This window comes from Nycticebus coucang, chromosome 14 (genome assembly GCF_027406575.1).
Source record: "Nycticebus coucang isolate mNycCou1 chromosome 14, mNycCou1.pri, whole genome shotgun sequence".
Lineage (NCBI taxonomy): Eukaryota > Metazoa > Chordata > Mammalia > Primates > Lorisidae > Nycticebus > Nycticebus coucang.
The window spans coordinates 94,462,106-94,485,438 of NC_069793.1; the positions used below are offsets into that span (position 1 = coordinate 94,462,106).

Sequence of the window (23,333 nt, forward strand, 5' to 3'; positions counted from 1 at the left end):
AATACAAGATATACGGAAGATGGCTGACTGGTAGCAACCCTCGTCAGAGGCTTCTGAGCAGAGGAAGAAGAACTGGATGGAATCAGACTCTACGAAGACAGAGATGGGGAGATCAGCCAAGAAAGAAGTTCGGCAAGCTATAACTCCAAGGAAGAGCATTCAAGAAAACAAATTACAGGAGACGAGGCAAGATGGCGGCCGAGTAACAACTTTCTTGCAACTGGGCACCGCCTGGACCCCTGTAAGAGCTGCTATGAGATTGCGATTGGCGCCTGCCTGGACCTCAGTAAGAGCTGCACCAAGACCCCTGACCCACACCCGCCAGGCCTCCACACGCACTAACCAGGAACTGTGGGAGCTGCGCAACCCTCCGACCTCCCTCCTTCCACACCAGCCCACTCATCTAGCCAGGGACTCTGGTAGCCACCCTCCAGAGCCCTCACTGCCTCTGCACAGAGCCCTTCATGGCAAGAGACTGCTGGAGCCTTGGGCTCTCTGTGCCAAAGTCACTGGGCGCCAGGCACTCCCAGAACAGTGCTCACCACCCCCCACCCTGTTGCTGGATCTGGGTGTGTCACACTCCAGAGCTGCTCCCACAACCAGAACTCCCCGCTGGTGCAGCCGCAGAGGAATTACACAGGGTCACTCCCTACAAAGATCTAGCAACAATACAGTGATCCCACTGGGGTCTAATCTTGGAGACACACTCCCACAACTCTGAGGATGGCCAGAGGCAATGGTGAAAAACAATCATGAGGCGAAATCAACACAAAAACTCTGGCAATATGAATAATCAGAGTAGATCAACTCCCCCAAGGATCAATGGGGCAGACACAGCACAAGATCCCATGCACAAATAGCTGAGATGTCAGAAATCGAATTCAGAATCTGGATAGCAAATAAGATCGAATTAGAATTCCAAGCAGTAACCCAAAAGATATCTCAAGAATTCAACAAATTCAAAGACCAAATGATCAAAGATTTTGACACACTGAGACAAGAAGTTGCAGCCCTCAAAGATCTGAGAAACACAGTAGAATCCCTCAGTAACAAAATGGAGCAAGCAGAAGAAAGGATTTCTGACATTGAAGACAAAGCTTTCGAACGCTCCCAAACCCTCAAAGAGGAAGAGAAATGGAGGGCAAAAACAGATCACTCTCTCAGAGAGCTCTGGATAATTTGAAGAAAACTAATATTCATCTTATAGAGATCCCCGAAAGCAATGAAGTGGCTTCACAAGGCACAGAGTCTCTTCTCCATGAGATTATGAAGGAGAACTTTCCAGACATGCCAAGAGATTATGAAATTGAGATAGCAGACAGTTTCAGAACTCCAGCATGACTCAACCCAAATAAGACATCCCCCAGACACATCGTAATCAATTTCACTAAAATTAATATGAAGGAGAAAATTCCGAAGGCAGCCAGATGAAAAAAAACCATCACCACAAGGTGAAGAATATTAGAATAACTGCAGATCTCTCTGCTGAAAACTTTCAAGCTAGAAGAGGATGGTCACTGACTTTGAATCTCCTAAAACAAAATAACTTTCAACCTAGGATCCTGTACCCAGCTAAACTGAGTTTCATTTATGATGAAGAAATTAAATACTTTAATGACATTCACATGTTGAAGAAATTTGCCACAACTAAACGAGCTCTCCAGGATATTCTCAGACCTATCCTCCATAAAGACCAGTGTAATCCTCCACCACAAAAGTAAAACCACCCACAAAATTTTGATTAAATTCCAACTTCCACAGTCGAAAAAGGATTAAAAATGTCCACTGGACTCTCAAAAGGCTTATCAATATTCTCAATTAATGTGAATGATTTAAATTGTCCTCTAAAGAGGCACAGGTTGGCTGACTGGATACAAAAACTCAAGCCAGATATCTGCTGCATACAAGACTTACATTAAAAGACAAATACAGACTCAAGGTGAAGGAATGGTCATCTATACTTCAGGCAAATGGAAAGCAGAAAAAAGCAAGCGTTGCAATCCTATTCACAGACGCAGTAGGCTTTAAACCAACCAAAATAAGGAAGGATAAGGATGGACACTTCACATCTGTTAAAGGTAATACTCAATATGATGAGATTTCAATTATTAATATTTATTCACCCAACCAGAATGCACCTCAATTTATAAGAGAAACTCTAATAGACGTGAACAGCTTGATTTCCTCCAGTTCCATAGTAGTTGGAGATTTTAACACCTCTTTAGCACTGCTGGATAGATCCTCCAAAAAGAAGCTAAGCAAACAAATTTTAGATTTAAACTTAACCATTCAGCATCTGGACTTAACAGACATCTACAGAACATTTCATCCCAAAAAAACTGAATACACATTCTTCTCATCAGCCCACGGAACATACTCCAAAATCGACCACATCATAGGCCACAAATCTATCCTCAGCAAATTTAAAAAAAAATAGAAATTATTCCTTGCATCTTCTCAGACCACCATGGAATAAAAGTTGAACTCAAAACAACAGGAATCTGCATACCCATACAAAAACATGGAAGCTAAACAACCTAATGCTGAAGGACAGATGGGTTATAGACGAGATTGAGAAGGAAATCACAAAATTTTTGGAACAAAACAACAATCAAGACACCAATTACCAGAATCTCTGGGGGTACCGCAAAGGCAGTCCTAAGAGGGAAATTTATAGCACTGCAAGCCTTCCTCAAGAAAACGGAAAGAGAGAAAGTTAATAACTTAATGGGACATCTCAAGCAACTGGAGAAGGAAGAACATTCCAGCCCCAAACCCAGCAGAAGAAAAGAAATAACTAAAATCAGAGCAGAATTAAATGAAATTGAAAACAAAAGAACTATACAACAGATCAATAAATCCAAAAGTTGGTTTTTTGAAAAGATCAATAAAATAGATAAACCTTTGGCCAACCTAACCAGGAAAAAAAGGGTAAAATCTCTAATTTCATCAATCAGAAATGGTAAAGATGAAATCACAACAGACCCCTCAGAAATTCAAAAAATCCTTAACGAATACCACAAGAAACTCTACTCTCAGAAATATGAAAATCTGAAAGAAATTGACCAGTATCTGGAAGTACTCCACCTACCAAGACTCAGCCAGAACAAAGTGGAAATGTTGAACAGGCCTATATCAAGTTCTGAAATAGCATCAACTATACAAAATCTCCCTAAAAAGAAAAGACCAGGACCAGATGGCTTTACATCAGAATTCTACCAAACCTTTAAAGAAGAACTAGTACCTATATTACTAATCCTCTTCCAAAATATAGAAAAAGAAGGAAGATTACCCAACACATTCTACGAAGCAAACATCACCTTGATCCCCAAACCAGGGAAATTCCCAACAAGAAAAGAAAATCATAGACCAGTATCACTAATGAATATTGATGCTAAAATACTCAATAAGATCCTAACAAACAGAACCCAACAACACATCAAAAAAAATTATACACCATGACCAAGTGTGATTTATCCCAGGGTCTCAAGGCTGGTTCAATATACGTAAGTCTATAAATGTAATTCAGCACATAAACAAACTAAAAAATAAAGACCATATGATTCTCTCAATTGACACAGAAAAAGCTTTTTATAATATCCAGCATCCCTTCATGATCAGAACACTTAAGAAAATCAGTATAGAAGGGACATTTCTTAAACTGATAAGAGGTCATCTACAGCAAACCCACAGCCAATATCGTATTGAATGGAGTTAAATTGAAATCATTTCCACTCAGATCAGGAACCAGACAAGGCTGCCCATTGTCTCCATTGCTCTTTTAACATTGTAATGGAAGTTTTAGCCACTGCAATTAGGGAAGAAAAGGTGATCAAGGGTGTCCACATAGGGTCAGAAGAGATCAAACTTTCACTCTTCGCAGATGATATGATCGTATATCTGGAAAACACTAGGGACTCTACTACAAAACTTTTAGAAGACATAAAAGTAGGGGGCCACACCTACGTGCATCTTAGAATGGGTACAGGCGAAACTTACTAAAGGCAGAATACAAATGTCTACATACAATAACTAAGAAAATGCCATGAAAGCTACGTTGAACCGTTTGATGAGAATATTTCAGATTGTATATGAAACCAGCACAGTGTACCCCTTGATTGCACTAATGTACATAGCTATGATTTAACAATAAAAATAAATAAATAAATAAAAATACAAGATACACGGGGCATTTGGTTTTGACTATACACATATTTCTGAATCAATTATCCGCCAAACCTGAAGACTTAACCTTTCTACAACCACCACAGAAGTCTTTTTTTGCCTTCTCTCTTTTTTTAATATGAAAAGATAAACAACAGACACATCTAATTTCAGGTACGACAGAGTTAAGACTCTACCATTCAATTTGGTTCCTCCTAAAGAAAAGAACCATACAATTATGTATTATGTCTTATACATAATATAAGACAAACAGCAGCGTTGTGTTGTAATAAAATGTGCAGACAGATTCTGGCGGGGAGCGCCAGTTTACTCGGAGGAGAGAAAGAGCCATCCTAGCTCTATATAGTAAGTTTTAGGTCTTTACTGTGATGATTATTACATTTCATCAAACTGTACACATAAAAGTGTAAGTTTTATTATATATAAATAATATCTTAATTAAAACAAATACAGGTATATATTATGTGTCTCTCTATATTTTCATAAGGTATACACATATCATTTAGTAATTAAAGCATAAAAGGAAGCAGGAAAGAAGAGCAGAGAGAGGGAAGGAGAGAGGGGCTGGGGCCTCAGTGTGTGACACAGCTTGTACCCTCAATGAATCCCCAATTAAAAAAAAAAGAATAATTAAAGCATGAATTAAAACATTATTATGTGTATATAAAACACTTTTTTAAACGGCCCCTTTCAATGGGAGATATGGCTTAACATCAAAGCCTACACCAAAGATAGAAGTTTATACTAAATAAATAGTTATATCTGGGGGAAGAACTAGCTTATGCCAGGACTCATCGGGGAGGAGAAACGTGTTGCCTGCAATTCTGTTTTCCCCTTTCCTTTAACCTCTGGAGCCCTTCCCACTGTCATTTTTGTAACATGCTTTGAACAGATCCTTTTTTCCCCTCTTCTTTCTACCAAACCACAGACTTCGTAAGCAAAAAGACAATTAGTAACAGATGCAAGCTTATTTTTAGTGGTCTAAGACTAAATTTTCTGGATTTAAACACTTCATCCCCTCAAAGTTCTCTGATACCATTAAGATGCAGCTGTAGGCTCTCACTGTAATTTGTGAACTAAAAATAGTCTTAAAAACCAATTGTAAGAAACCATACCACATACTTATTAATTGTATTCTGCTTATTTTTTTTTTTATCTTCCAGAGACTAAAACGTTTGATTTCACGGATATTTTGAGAAAACTTTTTGCTTTATTTTAGACTGTAAGCTATATTCTGATCTCCATAAAATAAATGTGGGTGGTTGGTATGTGAAGAGGGTATACTGGATTATTAAACAAGAACTTTTATTATAACTGGCTCTAGTTCAAAGATAGGTGTAGAAGTCAGAAACAGAGAATGTTAATTCCTGTCATAGGAACTCATTTGAGAGGATCTGGATACGTTAATATGAACCCACAGTACTGGGCTAAATAATCTATAACCAAATAAGACTTCTAGTATAAGAATTATGTTCGTTTAACAACCAAGATTCTTCTCACGATAACAATGTGAGATCTCCAGCTGACCCCAGAGCAGACAGCCCCAACTCGAGCCACGGTTTGGCCAGGGAAGACACGGCCACTCTTGGCCTTCTCTGTGAAACGTGGAAGCTGCACTGACAAGCTCTGAGCCACTGGGAGTCCACCCACAACCTCTCACATTCCGGCACCTGCTCCTCTGGTCCACAGCAGGTGGCTTCCACATGGCAGTTTCACGTGAGTTTGGGCTCCAGGATCTATATGACATGAGTTTGAAACTTGTTTGCTCCACTACCCCATCCTATAACTTGACCATGGACCAGTGACTTTACCTCTTCTGTCTCAGTTTCTTCATCTGTAAAATAAGGGCAATGCCGACCTCAAGGGTGTTTGGAGGATGTAGAGACAAAGTCCCTGCAAAGCCAGCAGAGTGCTTAGCTCACAGTATTGGCAGCCGGTCCATCGTTAAATGACCACACCTGGACTGGCCTGAACAAGGCTGAAGGACAGAAACCTGGGGACACACTTTTAACCAGCTACAGCCTCGGAAGATGCGGTCACTCATAGCAGCCCTCAGAGGCTGGTTCAGAGAACATGTACACGCTGGTAATCAGACTTACATATAACCCTTAAGGTGCTCTCCAAGCCTGACATCCTGACATGCAGCTCCATCTGACAGCAGATGCTTAGTGGGAAGAACCAGCGGCACCACAAGGAAAGGCAGGCCTAAGAATGCGCCCTCCAGGCCATCAGCCACCACGGCTACCCACGTGGCTGGGCTGCCCAGCCCCACCTCCATCCTCAGCTAATTCTGAATCCTCGCTGAGTAATAAGGTTTGTGACTGCATTTCTATGTGTCTAAAATGACAATAATCATGCTCACTTGACATGGGATTAAGAAAGAAAATAACAATTATATCCTAATTTATAAACTAAAGCAATTCACAAAGTAAGATCTAGGGAATACTTTTTAAGTTCTTTATTTTCTATCCTCTTTCAAATTTTTCCTCTTTTGTTGTGGTTTCTTCTTTTTCTTTGTCTTCCATGACTACTGCCTGGAACTGAGGTCAGCAAAGTATGACCTATAGGCCAAATCCAGCCCACAGCCTGTTCTTGTAAATAAGGTTTTACTGGAACATAGCCATGCCCATTTTTTACGGATTATCTATGGTGGCTTGTGGACTACAGCGACAGCATTGAGTAAAGGAGGTCCTCAAAGCCTGAAATATTTACTATCTGGCCCTTAAAAGAGTTTGCTGACCTGTGGCCTAGAACATAGCTAGTTCATAGTAGGTAGCCTGTAACTGTTTGAATAAAGGATAATGATCTTTATTTCATTCGATGTCCAGCAAATATTTATTAAATGCCTCTATTTGCTAGGTACTATGCCAGATTCTGGAAATACACTGAGTTGGGACTACAATGACAGACAGAGCCTCTCCCCTTACTCTGTGTACAGTTTAGTGGGAGAAGATAGAAAATGATTATCCAAACTGTGATTATTTACAACTGTGATAAGCATTTACGAAAGAAAAAGCACATGATGCTTTATTTAAAGGATTGTTTGTGTAAAATTCGGATAATTTGTATTCCATCAAAAGATCATACACACTTAAGGATCCAGAAGGCTACATGTGGCCCCACACTGCCTGTTCCCCAAGCCCATCTCAGGAAGGCTTCCCTGAGCAACGACCATTGAAGTTGAGGCCTGAACATGGATAATTCTAAAATGTTGGGGGAAGTGAGGGTTCCCTGATGCCATATGAAATCCAAATGGATTTCAGTATGATTTTTAGTTTGCTTAATCCATTCATTTATCTAGCTATGTAGCACAAGGAACATGGACTGTAAAAAAGTTTAATGTGCTTGATTTTTCAGCCTTATAGCAGGAAAGCCAAGCAAATAAATAATTTTAAAAGCAACAATGTGAAAATCATAACCCAGGTTCAGTTGTTAGAGACCAGATATCAGCACATGACCAAGAGACAGTTCTTCAGTCAGCTCCATCTTCATGCATGGCAAATCGGAGCCTAATTTGAGCCTAAATTGAGTAACATTAATTTTCACACTTGGGGAGAAGATGTGATTGAACATAAACAGATGCCCTGCAGACAGTGTGTGCTTCTGGTTGTCATGTAGGTTTGGAGTTTCTCAGCATTGCCTGTCAAGATTGATCAAGTGAGCGTAAGCACTCACATGCTCTGCTTTCCAAATTCAGCCAGGCTCAGCAAACCACACAGGCATTCTTTGGGAACAGAGCCTATTCCCCTACCCTCCAAGCTGGTCAGTCCTCCCAGAGAAGGCGAGTGCTGAAATACAGGCAAGACGGTGGGGAGAAGTGTCCTGTCACTAGTTATCTCTCAGAGCTCTGGTTCAAGCGGGAGGTTTATTCCTTTATTTCTTTAAAGGATATGGAGGTGTGGGCAGATTAAGCATCAGACTTCAGGTCACTGAGCATCTTAGTGAGACATCAGGAATTAGAGGATGTTGCAGCTGACCCAGGACTGTTTACTGGAGCCTGTGCCTACTAAAACTATGACTTTCAGAATCGTGTAAAAATCCTATTAAATGTGAAGGTTACCTTTAAGAAGAATCAATTGAGAGCAAGACGATTTGTTTGATCAAAATGATGTCACCCTGGCCGGCTTCTTGAGTAACGTCTTCCCCTTTGCTCCTAGCCCTGATCTGTGGTATCCATCATGGTCTGTGGACTGGTCCATGTGAGCATCTGGACAGCAGCTACAGAAACCTTTATATACCACAGCCAATTCTCATCTCCAACGTACCACAGCAGAATCAACAAGAAGGAGCCAAGCAAACTACAGTAACTAATTAATGTCAACTTTCTTGAGAAATATTACTATTCCTAATAACAAAAGATTCTTTTTATCTGGATATTCTTCTACTTGAGAAAAAGGAAGAAGAGGACAAGAAAGGCAAAAAAATAAATTCAGGTTATATTTAAATTGCTTCAATTCTGATAGTAGCTCATTTAATAATTTCACCTAATAATGCCTTGATAACTTGGGGTATCTCAAAACATGAGATAGACACTAGACACTAGATTAACAAGAACATTTTAGTTGGGTATGGTGCCTCACACCTATAATTCTAGCACCCTAGGAGGCCAAGGCAGGTGGATTGCTTGAGTTCAGGAGTTTGAGACCAGCCTGAGCAAGAGCAAGACCTTATCTCTACTAAAAATAGAAAAACTAGCCAAGCATTGTGGCGGGCGCCTGTACTCCCAGTTACGTGGGAGGCTGAGGCAAGAGAATCACTTGAGCTCAAGAGTTTGAGGTTGCTGTGACGCCAGGGCACTCTACCCAGGGAAGAAAGTGAGACTCTGTCTCAAAGAAAAAAGAGAACATCTTGATACCAATGCCAAGTAAGGATAATTCCAAGCTCATTGTTCCTAGGATTTTCTACTTTTATTCATTCTCTTGATAAAAATTTATCGGGTGCCAAGGTCATAAAGATGTAAGGGCTTTTTTTGTGGGGGGGGATGGGGATGAACACCAGGAAAGAATGCCTATGATCCTCCCACCTCCAGGGGAGAGAGTCATGCAAACAATCGACCATATACAACTGCATGGTAAATGCGGGAAGGAGCCTGGTCAGGAGCAGCTGCGGGTGCTGCGAGGCCACAGGGGAAGGGTAAACCAGTGTATCCGCGATGACAGCGTGACAGCATCTAGCCTTCCTTCCTAATGACGCCTGACAGAAACCCACAACATTTGATATAATGAAACCCAATGATTCAGAATAATTTCCTTGTGCTCTAAGTGGGTCAACAGAATAAATGTTTATGTCATTATAATTTCCACTCTGTAGGTCACACAAGACCTTATAGAAATACAAAAACTGGACGAATTTTTCTTTTAGGAAATTATTTTGGTCTCCTTCATGTTTTGTAAGGGACAGAAAACTGAAGTATCTAAAGTAAGATTCCAGGGTAAAATGATGATTACAAGATACACGGAAAATGGCAAACTATTGCTATTTTAAAACAGTGTGCTCCCACATTTTTTTTTCTGTTAATTCTTAACCCTATAAGAATTTTGAGGGACCATCAAATCCATGTAGCTCTTACTACACAGTTCTTACTCATACCCATTACTCATCAATATGTTGTTTTGAACAAATCACTAAATACCCCAGAAACCTTTTTTTCTTAGACAGGCACACCATCTAACAGCCAGAATCCAACTTACATGAACTGAGACTGACCAGGTAGGCTGAGCCTGGAGTGCCCAGAAAATCCCAAACACAGGATGAGTTCTCGCCTCTCCTCTTCACGTGACCTGGTTTCATCCTGGACTAAGGCAGACGTGCCAGAGCTAATCAGGGCCCACTCGAGCCAGGAGCAAGGCCAGGTTCTGACACGTCTACTGAAAACTTCCAATGAGATGAAATTTCATCTATACCACTCTAGTCCCCTCATATCCAACTTTTTATTTTTGGCTTTCTGGCCTAAAGCTGATGTGAATTCTGCAGACTTAACAATTTTTAGAAAGAAATCGTTTTTAAAAGTTTCACTGATGGAGAAGTCGCAGCAAAGAATGATCAGAGACCCCCCCCAAGGCGCTCTCTGCCTTCAGCAGACAGTAACCTACCCTGGGTGTGTGTGTGCCAGATAAACAAATGAATGGGAAAAACAGCAACCTCAGTTAAGGGACAAAGAAGCCTCATTTTCTCACAGCCAGACCCACTAGAGGCCCCGTTTTTCAGGAGTAATTTGGATTTGACATCATATCCTACAATTCTTCCAAAGAGAATGTCATAAAACCATCAGGTGATGGGGCAAAACAAATTCCTCAAGGTCACCAAAACCCTAAGCAGTCAATTCTCCAAGAATTTTAACATACACAATACTCATGACTGTTTAATGTCCACTTCAATTTTCAGAACCAAATGCTAACTGCCTAGCCAGGCCATCAAGGCCTTCATCAGACTCCAACTTAAGAGCACAAGTTCACTACCCCAAGCAGAAGGGAAACATAAAAATGTAGCCAGAAAAGACCTCCTCCATCCCCTAACTGGGACATCTTTCAAGACGCACCTACCTGTTACACTGCTGAGTTGTCTCAGATGTGCACTCCACCTAGCAAGAAGGGTGAGTGCCATTCTCTACCTTCCTCTTCTCCTGGCCTTCGTGTTGGGTGAGTGCTGTTGTCCACCTTCCCCTGACCATGGTGAGTGCTAATCTCTACCTTCCCCTTCCCCTGACCATGCTGAGTGCTGTTCTCCACCTTCCCCTTCCCCTGACCATGGTGAGTGCTGTTCCCCACCTTCCCCTTCCCCTGACCATGGTGAGTGCTGTTCTCCACCTTCCCCTTCCCCTGACCATGGTGAGTGCTGTTCTCCACCTTCCCTTCCCCTGACCATGGTGAGTGCTGTTCCCCACCTTCCCCTTCCCCTGACCATGGTGAGTGCTGTTCTCCACCTTCCCCTTCCCCTGACCATGGTGAATGCTGTTCTCCACCTTCCCCTTCCCCTGACCATGCTGAGTGCTGTTCTCCACCGTCCCCTTCCCCTGACCATGGTGAGTGCTGTTCCCCACCGTCCCCTTCCCCTGACCATGGTGAGTGCTGTTCTCCACCTTCCCCTTCCCCTGACCATGGTGAGGGCTGTTCTCCACCTTCCCCTTCCCCTGACCATGGTGAGTGCTGTTCCCCACCTTCCCCTTCCCCAGACCATGGTGAGTGCTGTTCCCCACCTTCCCCTTCCCCTGACCATGCTGAGTGCTGTTCCCCACCTTCCCCTTCCCCTGACCATGGTGAGTGCTGTTCCCCACCTTCCCCTTCCCCTGACCATGCTGAGTGCTGTTCTCCACCTTCCCCTTCCCCTGACCATGGTGAGTGCTGTTCCCCACCTTCCCCTTCCCCTGACCATGCTGAGTGCTGTTCCCCACCTTCCCCTTCCCCTGACCATGCTGAGTGCTGTTCTCCACCTTCCCCTTCCCCTGACCATGGTGAGTGCTGTTCTCCACCTTCCCCTTCCCCTGACCATGGTGAGTGCTGTTCTCCACCTTCCCCTTCCCCTGACCATGGTGAGTGCTGTTCTCCACCTTCCCCTTCCCCTGACCATGGTGAGTGCTGTTCTCCACCTTCCCCTTCCCCTGACCATGCTGAGTGCTGTTCTCCACCTTCCCCTTCCCCTGACCATGGTGAGTGCTGTTCTCCAACTTCCCCTTCCCCTGACCATGGTGAGTGCTGTTCTCCACCTTCCCCTTCCCCTGACCATGGTGAGTGCTGTTCTCCACCTTCCCCTTCCCCTGACCATGGTGAGTGCTGTTCTCCACCTTCCCCTTCCCCTGACCATGGTGAGTGCTGTTCTCCACCTTCCCCTTCCCCTGACCATGGTGAGTGCTGTTCTCCACCTTCCCCTTCCCCTGACCATGGTGAGTGCTGTTCTCCACCTTCCCCTTCCCCTGACCATGGTGAGTGCTGTTCTCCACCTTCCCCTTCCCCTGACCATGGTGAGTGCTGTTCCCCACCTTCCCCTTCCCCTGACCATGGTGAGTGCTGTTCCCCACCTTCCCCTTCCCCTGACCATGCTGAGTGCTGTTCTCCACCTTCCCCTTCCCCTGACCATGGTGAGGGCTGTTCTCCACCTTCCCCTTCCCCTGACCATGGTGAGTGCTGTTCTCCACCTTCCCCTTCCCCTCACCATGCTGAGTGCTGTTCTCCACCTTCCCCTTCCCCTGACCATGGTGAGTGCTGTTCCCCACCTTCCCCTGACCATGGTGAGTGCTGTTCCCCACCTTCCCCTTCCCCTTCCCCTGACCATGGTGAGTGCTGTTCCCCACCTTCCCCTTCCCCTGACCATGGTGAGTGCTGTTCTCCACCTTCCCCTTCCCCTGACCATGGTGAGTGCTGTTCCCCACCTTCCCCTGACCATGGTGAGTGCTGTTCTCCACCTTCCCCTTCCCCTGACCATGGTGAGTGCTGTTCCCCACCTTCCCCTTCCCCTGACCATGGTGAGTGCTGTTCCCCACCTTCCCCTGACCATGGTGAGTGCTGTTCCCCACCTTCCCCTTCCCCTGACCATGGTGAGTGCTGTTCCCCACCTTCCCCTTCCCCTGACCATGGTGAGTGCTGTTCTCCACCTTCCCCTGACCATGGTGAGTGCTGTTCCCCACCTTCCCCTTCCCCTGACCATGGTGAGTGCTGTTCTCCACCTTCCCCTGACCATGGTGAGTGCTGTTCCCCACCTTCCCCTTCCCCTGACCATGGTGAGTGCTGTTCTCCACCTTCCCCTTCCCCTGACCATGGTGAGTGCTGTTCCCCACCTTCCCCTGACCATGGTGAGTGCTGTTCCACACCTTCCCCTGACCATGGTGAGTGCTGTTCCCCACCTTCCCCTGACCATGGTGAGTGCTGTTCTCCACCTTCCCCTTCCCCAGACCATGGTGAGTGCTGTTCCCCACCTTCCCCTGACCATGGTGAGTGCTGTTCTCCACCTTCCCCTTCCCCAGACCATGGTGAGTGCTGTTCCCCACCTTCCCCTTCCCCAGACCATGGTGAGTGCTGTTCCCCACCTTCCCCTGACCATGGTGAGTGCTGTTCTCCACCTTCCCCTGACCATGGTGAGTGCTGTTCCCCACCTTCCCCTTCCCCTGACCATGGTGAGTGCTGTTCCCCACCTTCCCCTGACCATGGTGAGTGCTGTTCTCCACCTTCCCCTTCCCCTGACCATGGTGAGTGCTGTTCCCCACCTTCCCCTTCCCCAGACCATGGTGAGTGCTGTTCCCCACCTTCCCCTGACCATGGTGAGTGCTGTTCTCCACCTTCCCCTTCCCCAGACCATGGTGAGTGCTGTTCCCCACCTTCCCCTTCCCCTGACCATGGTGAGTGCTGTTCCCCACCTTCCCCTTCCCCAGACCATGGTGAGTGCTGTTCTCCACCTTCCCCTTCCCCAGACCATGGTGAGTGCTGTTCCCCACCTTCCCCTTCCCCTGACCATGGTGAGTGCTGTTCTCCACCTTCCCCTGACCATGGTGAGTGCTGTTCCCCACCTTCCCCTTCCCCTGACCATGGTGAGTGCTGTTCCCCACCTTCCCCTTCCCCAGACCATGGTGAGTGCTGTTCCCCACCTTCCCCTTCCCCTGACCATGGTGAGTGCTGTTCTCCACCTTCCCCTTCCCCAGACCATGGTGAGTGCTGTTCTCCACCTTCCCCTTCCCCTGACCATGGTGAGTGCTGTTCCCCACCTTCCCCTTCCCCTGACCATGGTGAGTGCTGTTCTCGACCTTCCCCTTCCCCTGACCATGGTGAGTGCTGTTCCCCACCTTCCCCTTCCCCTGACCATGGTGAGTGCTGTTCTCCACCTTCCCCTGACCATGGTGAGTGCTGTTCCCCACCTTCCCCTTCCCCTGACCATGGTGAGTGCTGTTCTCCACCTTCCCCTGACCATGGTGAGTGCTGTTCCCCACCTTCCCCTGACCATGGTGAGTGCTGTTCTCCACCTTCCCCTTCCCCTTCCCCTGACCATGGTGAGTGCTGTTCCCCACCTTCCCCTTCCCCTTCCCCTGACCATGGTGAGTGCTGTTCTCCACCTTCCCCTTCCCCTTCCCCTGACCATGGTGAGTGCTGTTCCCCACCTTCCCCTGACCATGGTGAGTGCTGTTCTCCACCTTCCCCTTCCCCTGACCATGGTGAGTGCTGTTCCCCACCTTCCCCTTCCCCTGACCATGGTGAGTGCTGTTCCCCACCTTCCCCTGACCATGGTGAGTGCTGTTCCCCACCTTCCCCTGACCATGGTGAGTGCTGTTCCCCACCTTCCCCTTCCCCTGACCATGGTGAGTGCTGTTCCCCACCTTCCCCTTCCCCTGACCATGGTGAGTGCTGTTCTCCACCTTCCCCTTCCCCTGACCATGGTGAGTGCTGTTCTCCACCTTCCCCTTCCCCTGACCATGGTGAGTGCTGTTCCCCACCTTCCCCTTCCCCTGACCATGGTGAGTGCTGTTCCCCACCTTCCCCTTCCCCTGACCATGGTGAGTGCTGTTCCCCACCTTCCCCTGACCATGGTGAGTGCTGTTCCCCACCTTCCCCTTCCCCTGACCATGGTGAGTGCTGTTCTCCACCTTCCCCTTCCCCTGACCATGGTGAGTGCTGTTCCCCACCTTCCCCTTCCCCTGACCATGGTGAGTGCTGTTCTCCACCTTCCCCTTCCCCTGACCATGGTGAGTGCTGTTCCCCACCTTCCCCTTCCCCTGACCATGGTGAGTGCTGTTCTCCACCTTCCCCTTCCCCTGACCATGGTGAGTGCTGTTCCCCACCTTCCCCTTCCCCTGACCATGGTGAGTGCTGTTCCCCACCTTCCCCTGACCATGGTGAGTGCTGTTCTCCACCTTCCCCTTCCCCTTCCCCTGACCATGGTGAGTGCTGTTCCCCACCTTCCCCTTCCCCTGACCATGGTGAGTGCTGTTCCCCACCTTCCCCTGACCATGGTGAGTGCTGTTCCCCACCTTCCCCTTCCCCTGACCATGGTGAGTGCTGTTCCCCACCTTCCCCTTCCCCTGACCATGGTGAGTGCTGTTCCCCACCTTCCCCTGACCATGGTGAGTGCTGTTCTCCACCTTCCCCTTCCCCTTCCCCTGACCATGGTGAGTGCTGTTCCCCACCTTCCCCTGACCATGGTGAGGGCTGTTCCCCACCTTCCCCTTCCCCTGACCATGGTGAGTGCTGTTCCCCACCTTCCCCTGACCATGGTGAGTGCTGTTCTCCACCTTCCCCTTCCCCTTCCCCTGACCATGGTGAGTGCTGTTCCCCACCTTCCCCTGACCATGGTGAGGGCTGTTCCCCACCTTCCCCTTCCCCTGACCATGGTGAGTGCTGTTCCCCACCTTCCCCTGACCATGGTGAGTGCTGTTCTCCACCTTCCCCTTCCCCTTCCCCTGACCATGGTGAGTGCTGTTCCCCACCTTCCCCTTCCCCTGACCATGGTGAGTGCTGTTCCCCACCTTCCCCTTCCCCTGACCATGGTGAGTGCTGTTCCCCACCTTCCCCTGACCATGGTGAGTGCTGTTCCCCACCTTCCCCTGACCATGGTGAGTGCTGTTCTCCACCTTCCCCTTCCCCTTCCCCTGACCATGGTGAGTGCTGTTCCCCACCTTCCCCTTCCCCTTCCCCTGACCATGGTGAGTGCTGTTCCCCACCTTCCCCTTCCCCTGACCATGGTGAGGGCTGTTCCCCACCTTCCCCTTCCCCTGACCATGGTGAGTGCTGTTCCCCACCTTCCCCTGACCATGGTGAGTGCTGTTCTCCACCTTCCCCTTCCCCTTCCCCTGACCATGGTGAGTGCTGTTCCCCACCTTCCCCTGACCATGGTGAGGGCTGTTCTCCACCTTCCCCTTCCCCTGACCATGGTGAGTGCTGTTCCCCACCTTCCCCTGACCATGGTGAGTGCTGTTCTCCACCTTCCCCTTCCCCTTCCCCTGACCATGGTGAGTGCTGTTCCCCACCTTCCCCTGACCATGGTGAGGGCTGTTCTCCACCTTCCCCTTCCCCTGACCATGGTGAGTGCTGTTCCCCACCTTCCCCTGACCATGGTGAGTGCTGTTCCCCACCTTCCCCTGACCATGGTGAGTGCTGTTCTCCACCTTCCCCTTCCCCTTCCCCTGACCATGGTGAGTGCTGTTCCCCACCTTCCCCTGACCATGGTGAGGGCTGTTCTCCACCTTCCCCTTCCCCTGACCATGGTGAGTGCTGTTCCCCACCTTCCCCTGACCATGGTGAGTGCTGTTCCCCACCTTCCCCTTCCCCTGACCATGGTGAGTGCTGTTCCCCACCTTCCCCTTCCCCTGACCATGGTGAGTGCTGTTCCCCACCTTCCCCTTCCCCTGACCATGGTGAGTGCTGTTCCCCACCTTCCCCTTCCCCTGACCATGGTGAGTGCTGTTCCCCACCTTCCCCTTCCCCTGACCATGGTGAGTGCTGTTCCCCACCTTCCCCTTCCCCTGACCATGGTGAGTGCTGTTCCCCACCTTCCCCTTCCCCTGACCATGGTGAGTGCTGTTCCCCACCTTCCCCTTCCCCTGACCATGGTGAGTGCTGTTCCCCACCTTCCCCTGACCATGGTGAGTGCTGTTCCCCACCTTCCCCTGACCATGGTGAGTGCTGTTCCCCACCTTCCCCTTCCCCTGACCATGGTGAGTGCTGTTCCCCACCGTCCCCTGACCATGGTGAGTGCTGTTCCCCACCTTCCCCTGACCATGGTGAGTGCTGTTCCCCACCGTCCCCTGACCATGGTGAGTGCTGTTCCCCACCTTCCCCTGACCATGGTGAGTGCTGTTCCCCACCGTCCCCTGACCATGGTGAGTGCTGTTCCCCACCTTCCCCTGACCATGGTGAGTGCTGTTCTCCACCTTCCCCTTCCCCTGACCATGGTGAGTGCTGTTCTCCACCTTCCCCTTCCCCTGACCATGGTGAGTGCTGTTCCCCACCTTCCCCTGACCATGGTGAGTGCTGTTCCCCACCTTCCCCTGACCATGGTGAGTGCTGTTCCCCACCGTCCCCTGACCATGGTGAGTGCTGTTCCCCACCTTCCCCTGACCATGGTGAGTGCTGTTCCCCACCTTCCCCTGACCATGGTGAGTGCTGTTCTCCACCTTCCCCTTCCCCTGACCATGGTGAGTGCTGTTCTCCACCTTCCCCTTCCCCTGACCATGGTGAGTGCTGTTCCCCACCTTCCCCTGACCATGGTGAGTGCTGTTCCCCACCGTCCCCTGACCATGGTGAGTGCTGTTCCCCACCTTCCCCTTCCCCTGACCATGGTGAGTGCTGTTCCCCACCTTCCCCTTCCCCTGACCATGGTCAGTGCTGTTCTCCACCTTCCCCTTCCCCTGACCATGGTGAGTGCTGTTCCCCACCTTCCCCTGACCATGGTGAGTGCTGTTCTCCACCTTCCCCTTCCCCTGACCATGGTGAGTGCTGTTCCCCACCTTCCCCTGACCATGGTGAGTGCTGTTCTCCACCTTCCCCTTCCCCTGACCATGGTGAGTGCTGTTCTCCACCTTCCCCTTCCCCTGACCATGGTGAGTGCTGTTCTCCACCTTCCCCTGACCATGGTGAGTGCTGTTCCCCACCTTCCCCTGACCATGGTGAGTGCTGTTCCCCACCTTCCCCTTCCCCTGACCATGGTGAGTGCTGTTCTCCACCTTCCCCTTCCCCTTCCCCTGACCATGGTGAGTGCTGTTCTCCACCTTCCCCTTCCCCTGACCATGGTGAGTGCTGTTCCCCACCTTCCCCTGACCATGGTGAGTGCTGTTCTCCACCTTCCCCTTCCCCTGACCATGGTGAGTGCTGTTCCCCACCTTCCCCTTCCCCTGACCATGGTGAGTGCTGTTCTCCACCTTCCCCTTCCCCTGACCATGGTGAGTGCTGTTCTCCACCTTCCCCTGACCATGGTGAGTGCTGTTCCCCACCGTCCCCTGACCATGGTGAGTGCTGTTCCCCACCTTCCCCTTCCCCTGACCATGGTGAGTGCTGTTCTCCACCTTCCCCTTCCCCTGACCATGGTGAGTGCTGTTCTCCACCTTCCCCTTCCCCTGACCATGGTGAGTGCTGTTCCCCACCTTCCCCTTCCCCTGACCATGGTGAGTGCTGTTCTCCACCTTCCCCTTCCCCTTCCCCTGACCATGGTGAGTGCTGTTCTCCACCTTCCCCTTCCCCTGACCATGGTGAGTGCTGTTCCCCACCTTCCCCTGACCATGGTGAGTGCTGTTCCCCACCTTCCCCTGACCATGGTGAGTGCTGTTCCCCACCGTCCCCTGACCATGGTCAGTGCTGTTCTCCACCTTCCCCTTCCCCTGACCATGGTGAGTGCTGTTCTCCACCTTCCCCTTCCCCTTCCCCTGACCATGGTGAGTGCTGTTCCCCACCTTCCCCTTCCCCTGACCATGGTGAGTGCTGTTCTCCACCTTCCCCTTCCCCTGACCATGGTGAGTGCTGTTCCCCACCTTCCCCTTCTCCTGACCATGGTGAGTGCTGTTCTCCACCTTCCCCTTCCCCTGACCATGGTGAGTGCTGTTCCCCACCTTCCCCTTCCCCTGACCATGGTGAGTGCTGTTCCCCACCTTCCCCTTCCCCTGACCATGGTGAGTGCTGTTCTCCACCTTCCCCTTCCCCTGACCATGGTGAGTGCTGTTCTCCACCTTCCCCTTCCCCTGACCATGGTGAGTGCTGTTCCCCACCTTCCCCTTCCCCTGACCATGGTGAGTGCTGTTGTCCACCTTCCCCTTCCCCTGACCATGGTGAGTGCTGTTCTCCACCTTCCCCTTCCCCTGACCATGGTGAGTGCTGTTCTCCACCTTCCCCTTCCCCTGACCATGCTGAGTGCTGTTCTCCACCTTCCCCTTCCCCTGACCATGGTGAGTGCTGTTCTCCACCTTCCCCTTCCCCTGACCATGGTGAGTGCTGTTCTCCACCTTCCCCTTCCCCTGACCATGGTGAGTGCTGTTCCCCACCTTCCCCTTCCCCTGACCATGGTGAGTGCTGTTGTCCACCTTCCCCTTCCCCTGACCATGGTGAGTGCTGTTCTCCACCTTCCACCTTCCCCAGACCATGGTGAGTGCTGTTCTCCACCTTCCCCTTCCCCTGACCATGGTGAGTGCTGTTCCCCACCTTCCCCTTCCCCTGACCATGGTGAGTGCTGTTGTCCACCTTCCCCTTCCCCTGACCATGGTGAGTGCTGTTGTCCACCTTCCCCTTCCCCTGACCATGGTGAGTGCTGTTGTCCACCTTCCCCTTCCCCTGACCATGGTGAGTGCTGTTCTCCACCTTCCACCTTCCCCAGACCATGGTGAGTGCTGTTCTCCACCTTCCCCTTCCCCTGACCATGGTGAGTGCTGTTCCCCACCTTCCCCTTCCCCTGACCATGGTGAGTGCTGTTGTCCACCTTCCCCTTCCCCTGACCATGGTGAGTGCTGTTGTCCACCTTCCCCTTCCCCTGACCATGGTGAGTGCTGTTCTCCACCTTCCCCTTCTCCTGACCATGGTGAGTGCTGTTCTCCACCTTCCCCTTCCCCTGACCATGGTGAGTGCTGTTCTCCACCTTCCCCTTCCCCTGACCATGGTGAATGCTATTCTCTACCTTCTCCTTCCCCGACCTTCACTTTGCCAAGGTGGCTGGCAGGAGCCTCACAGCCTCCCTTAGCTCACTGGTATGTACCATCCAGAGAAGGCGCTACTATTTGCTGTGCTGTCTTGCCTTTCTCTTAACCAAGTGTTAGAATCCCCATAGACTCCTTTGAAAAGGATGGCTCCTTTTGGATGAGTAATTCATAATTATGATCACTAGCAGTTGAAATTTATTCTAATAATAGGGTTTCTGAATGAATATGTGATAATGGAATGCATTAATAACTATGAAGAGAGGCAGTAATTCCTGCCTGTCATCTGGATGCACGTGCTGAAGCGAAAGCCTGACAGAGAGAGACACCTGTCTGTTCTGTGGGAATCTCTGTGCTGGTGCTGCACCTGCTCCCTGAGCTATGGCCCCCAACGTGAGACGACACAGCACGCTCAAACTGAAACTTGCACAGTCCCGACCTGCTCCTCCTGCATTTTACCAGCAAAGGGTGACCATCCATCTAGCAGCTGTAACCACATCACTTTCTCTCACTGCCATTATTCAACTGGTCACCAAGTCCTAATAATTCATCCTCGCTACCGTCTTAGGGCAGGACGTCTACACCTCCTGCCCAGATACTGTAGTAAAATACCTGCTAACTAGTCTCCTCACCTCCAGGTTAGTGTCTTGTGAATTTCTCTTCACTCTGCCTCCTAAGCTAACTTCTAAAATATAAGCCTTGTAAACAATGAAATCATTCTCATAAAATATTGGTGACTAGCATTAATCTTGAGAACAAAAAGGGTTTCTAAGCAAGACATAAAACCTAGAAGGCATAAATACGATTACTTAAAAAAAAATCTTCTGTAAGATAAAAGACACATAATCAAAGACTAAAAACTGGAGAAATATCAGCAACACATACGGTGTGGGGCATAGAAATTTACTCAATATTCAAAGAATTCTTACAAATCACTAAGAAAAATGTCAATCTATAAATCTGAAATAACATCTTGATTCCGTCCCTTGGCTGCAGCAGGAGAGAAAAAATTAATGAAAATAATTACTAATATAAAGCTGTGAGGAAGGTGCAAGGTGTCCTGTAAAGATTAGGTGTGGGAAAACTGATTAGATATCACTATTACCAAACCTTCTCCAAATGCCCTGCCTAGCTTCAATGACATTAACACAACGATACTGAGATACCGTTAAGCAGCTGAAAAAAGCCTCTGGCCTGTCTTGTTTATGCCTTTGGAACACAGTGGAGCATGTTTGCAAAGAACAAATCATTCCCTGTAAAGCTAGGAGGGCCTTTTGCCTGATTATTGATGTTTCAGCTTTGGGCCAGAAGGTTAAAGTCTTCAGGAACATTTCTGAGCTCACACAACACTAAACCCTCTCATTCCATCAGCACCAGCCTCAGCTGGGAGGCCGGAATTAATGCGCTTCAGGTGAAACTGACTGGCCTTTCCATTTTACCCTGAACTAAATGATCAAATTACATCCCCTGACAAGAAGGCCGAGTATCAGCGCAGTGTACACACTGGCCTTGCTGACACAGCTGCTGAGGACACTCACTCCACCTGGGCATGTGGTCATCCGAAGGAATGTGTCATGACTCTATATGCAAAGAGTCTGAATGACTCCTCTGTCAGATGAAAGCTCAGAGGAGATGGCAAGTCTACTGTGCCCATAAGAAGAGATCTATTTTGTTAGAAAAGCAAGTAACTCAAAGTCCTGATACAGCTTTTTATGTGAATCTCAACAAATGCCAATCATAAGACTATAAAGGCATCTGAGACAAAAACGTTATAGATAGTATTAACGTCTGTTTGCCAAAAGGAGAATTTAAAAATTGAAGCTGGCGCGAAACCACAATGCAATTATGAGTGCCTTGAAAAGAAATGCAGGGGAACTAAACCTAACCAAACAGCACTGGAAACTAGAATATTAACCAGTCCTGTGCCAGTCCCTGAGACGCAGGGCTGTGCAGAGACCCACATGCTACGCACCACCATCCTAGGACAGACGGCTAGTGCATTTCATTACTTTTTGTTATTTTGACCTGTCTCTACTTTGTGAGCACTATTCATAATGTTTTTGAGAGTTTATGCTACAGACATGAATTCAATTTTCTAGACTGCTTATAAAAAGATTTTTTTGGGGGGGATTGGGTTTTCAAATTTCTATTTTGTGGAATGAATTTGTAGTAGAAATTCAAGTCTTCACCAGTGGTCTCTCAAAACCACAAACGATATCCAATGTACACAGCCCTACTATGAAACTAATTTGGGACTCTCACATGAAAGCTATAACCCAACTACAACTTAACAATAGGGGGAAGTGGGAAAGGGGGGGGTGGGTGGAGGGAGGGGAATCGGTGGGATCACACCTGTGGTGCATATTACAGGGGTATTTGCGAAACTTGGTAAATGTAGAATATAAATGTTTTGGCACAGTAACTGAGATAACGCCGGAAAGGCTATGTTAACCACTGGGATAAAAATGTGTCAAATGGTTTATGAAGTGAGTGTATGATGCCCCATAATCATATCATTGTATACACTTATGATTTAATAAAAAAATTAAAAAAAAAAAAAAAATAAAAAAAATAAAAAGTCAAAAAAAAAAAAAAAAAAAAAAACCACAAACGACTCTATCATTTGCCTCCAGTACAAAGGAATAAAACATCCTCTAGTAAGTTAAGGCTTCCAAAGCCACTGTTATTATTGCTGGCTGAAATGGACTTGGTGGTTTCTGGAAATGAGCATCACCCAGGGAGATACAGCATGCAACCGTTTAGATGGCTTACACACTGCCAAGAGGCAGCCAGTCTAGAATTCCACAACCTGTACAGCACAAAACCTGCCCAGAGAGAACCAAATCCTACCTTGAGGCCCCCCTTCCTTTCCTGGAGAAACAAGGAAGGTTGTCTGCTTTAGCTGTGCAGAAGCTTTTAGCCCATTTGTTTATTTTTGTTGTTGCAATTGCCGAGGGAATGTTCATAAAATCTTTCCCCAGGCTGACATGCTCAACAGTTTTTCCAGGATTTTTATAATTTCATGTCTTAAATTTAAATCTTTTATCCACAGTGTCAATTTTTGTTAAGTGGTGAGAGGTGTGGGTCCAGTTTTAGTCTTTTACATGTGGTTATCCAGTTCTCCCAGCACCATTTGTTGAATAGGGATTCTTTTCCCCAGTGTATGATTTTGTATGGCTGTTTGGTTTGGTTTGATTAAAAAGGTGGTGACTGTTTGAAGGAGTGAGCGGCAGGAAATGGTGTAATGCTGCAACTCCTTGGAAGATGTTATAGAGAGAAACAGGGAGAAACTGTAGGTCAGAAGAACAGAGTCAATATTATTTAAACAATATATATCAACTGCAGGTTGTCTCTGGCAGACCAGGAGAGCCTCCTCGGAGGCCAATAGGCTGTAAGCCAGTGGTTCTCAACCTTCCTAATACCATGGCCCTTTCATACAGTTCCTGTGGGCCACGACCCTCAGGTTGAGAACCACTGAAGCTAAATTAACAAATAAAAAGCAAACGGCACAGCACCTATTTAAAACTAATCCGATTCTTGCCCCAGGCCCGGGTTT

The 23,333-nt window shown here is 48.3% G+C and overlaps 1 protein-coding gene across 2 annotated transcripts in view; it reads right to left on the reverse strand.

Moving 5' to 3' along the window:
- AMOTL1 (angiomotin like 1) overlaps positions 1-23,333 on the reverse strand; it is a 177,665-nt gene that overhangs the window by 31,184 nt on the left and 123,148 nt on the right. The window lies entirely within an intron of this gene.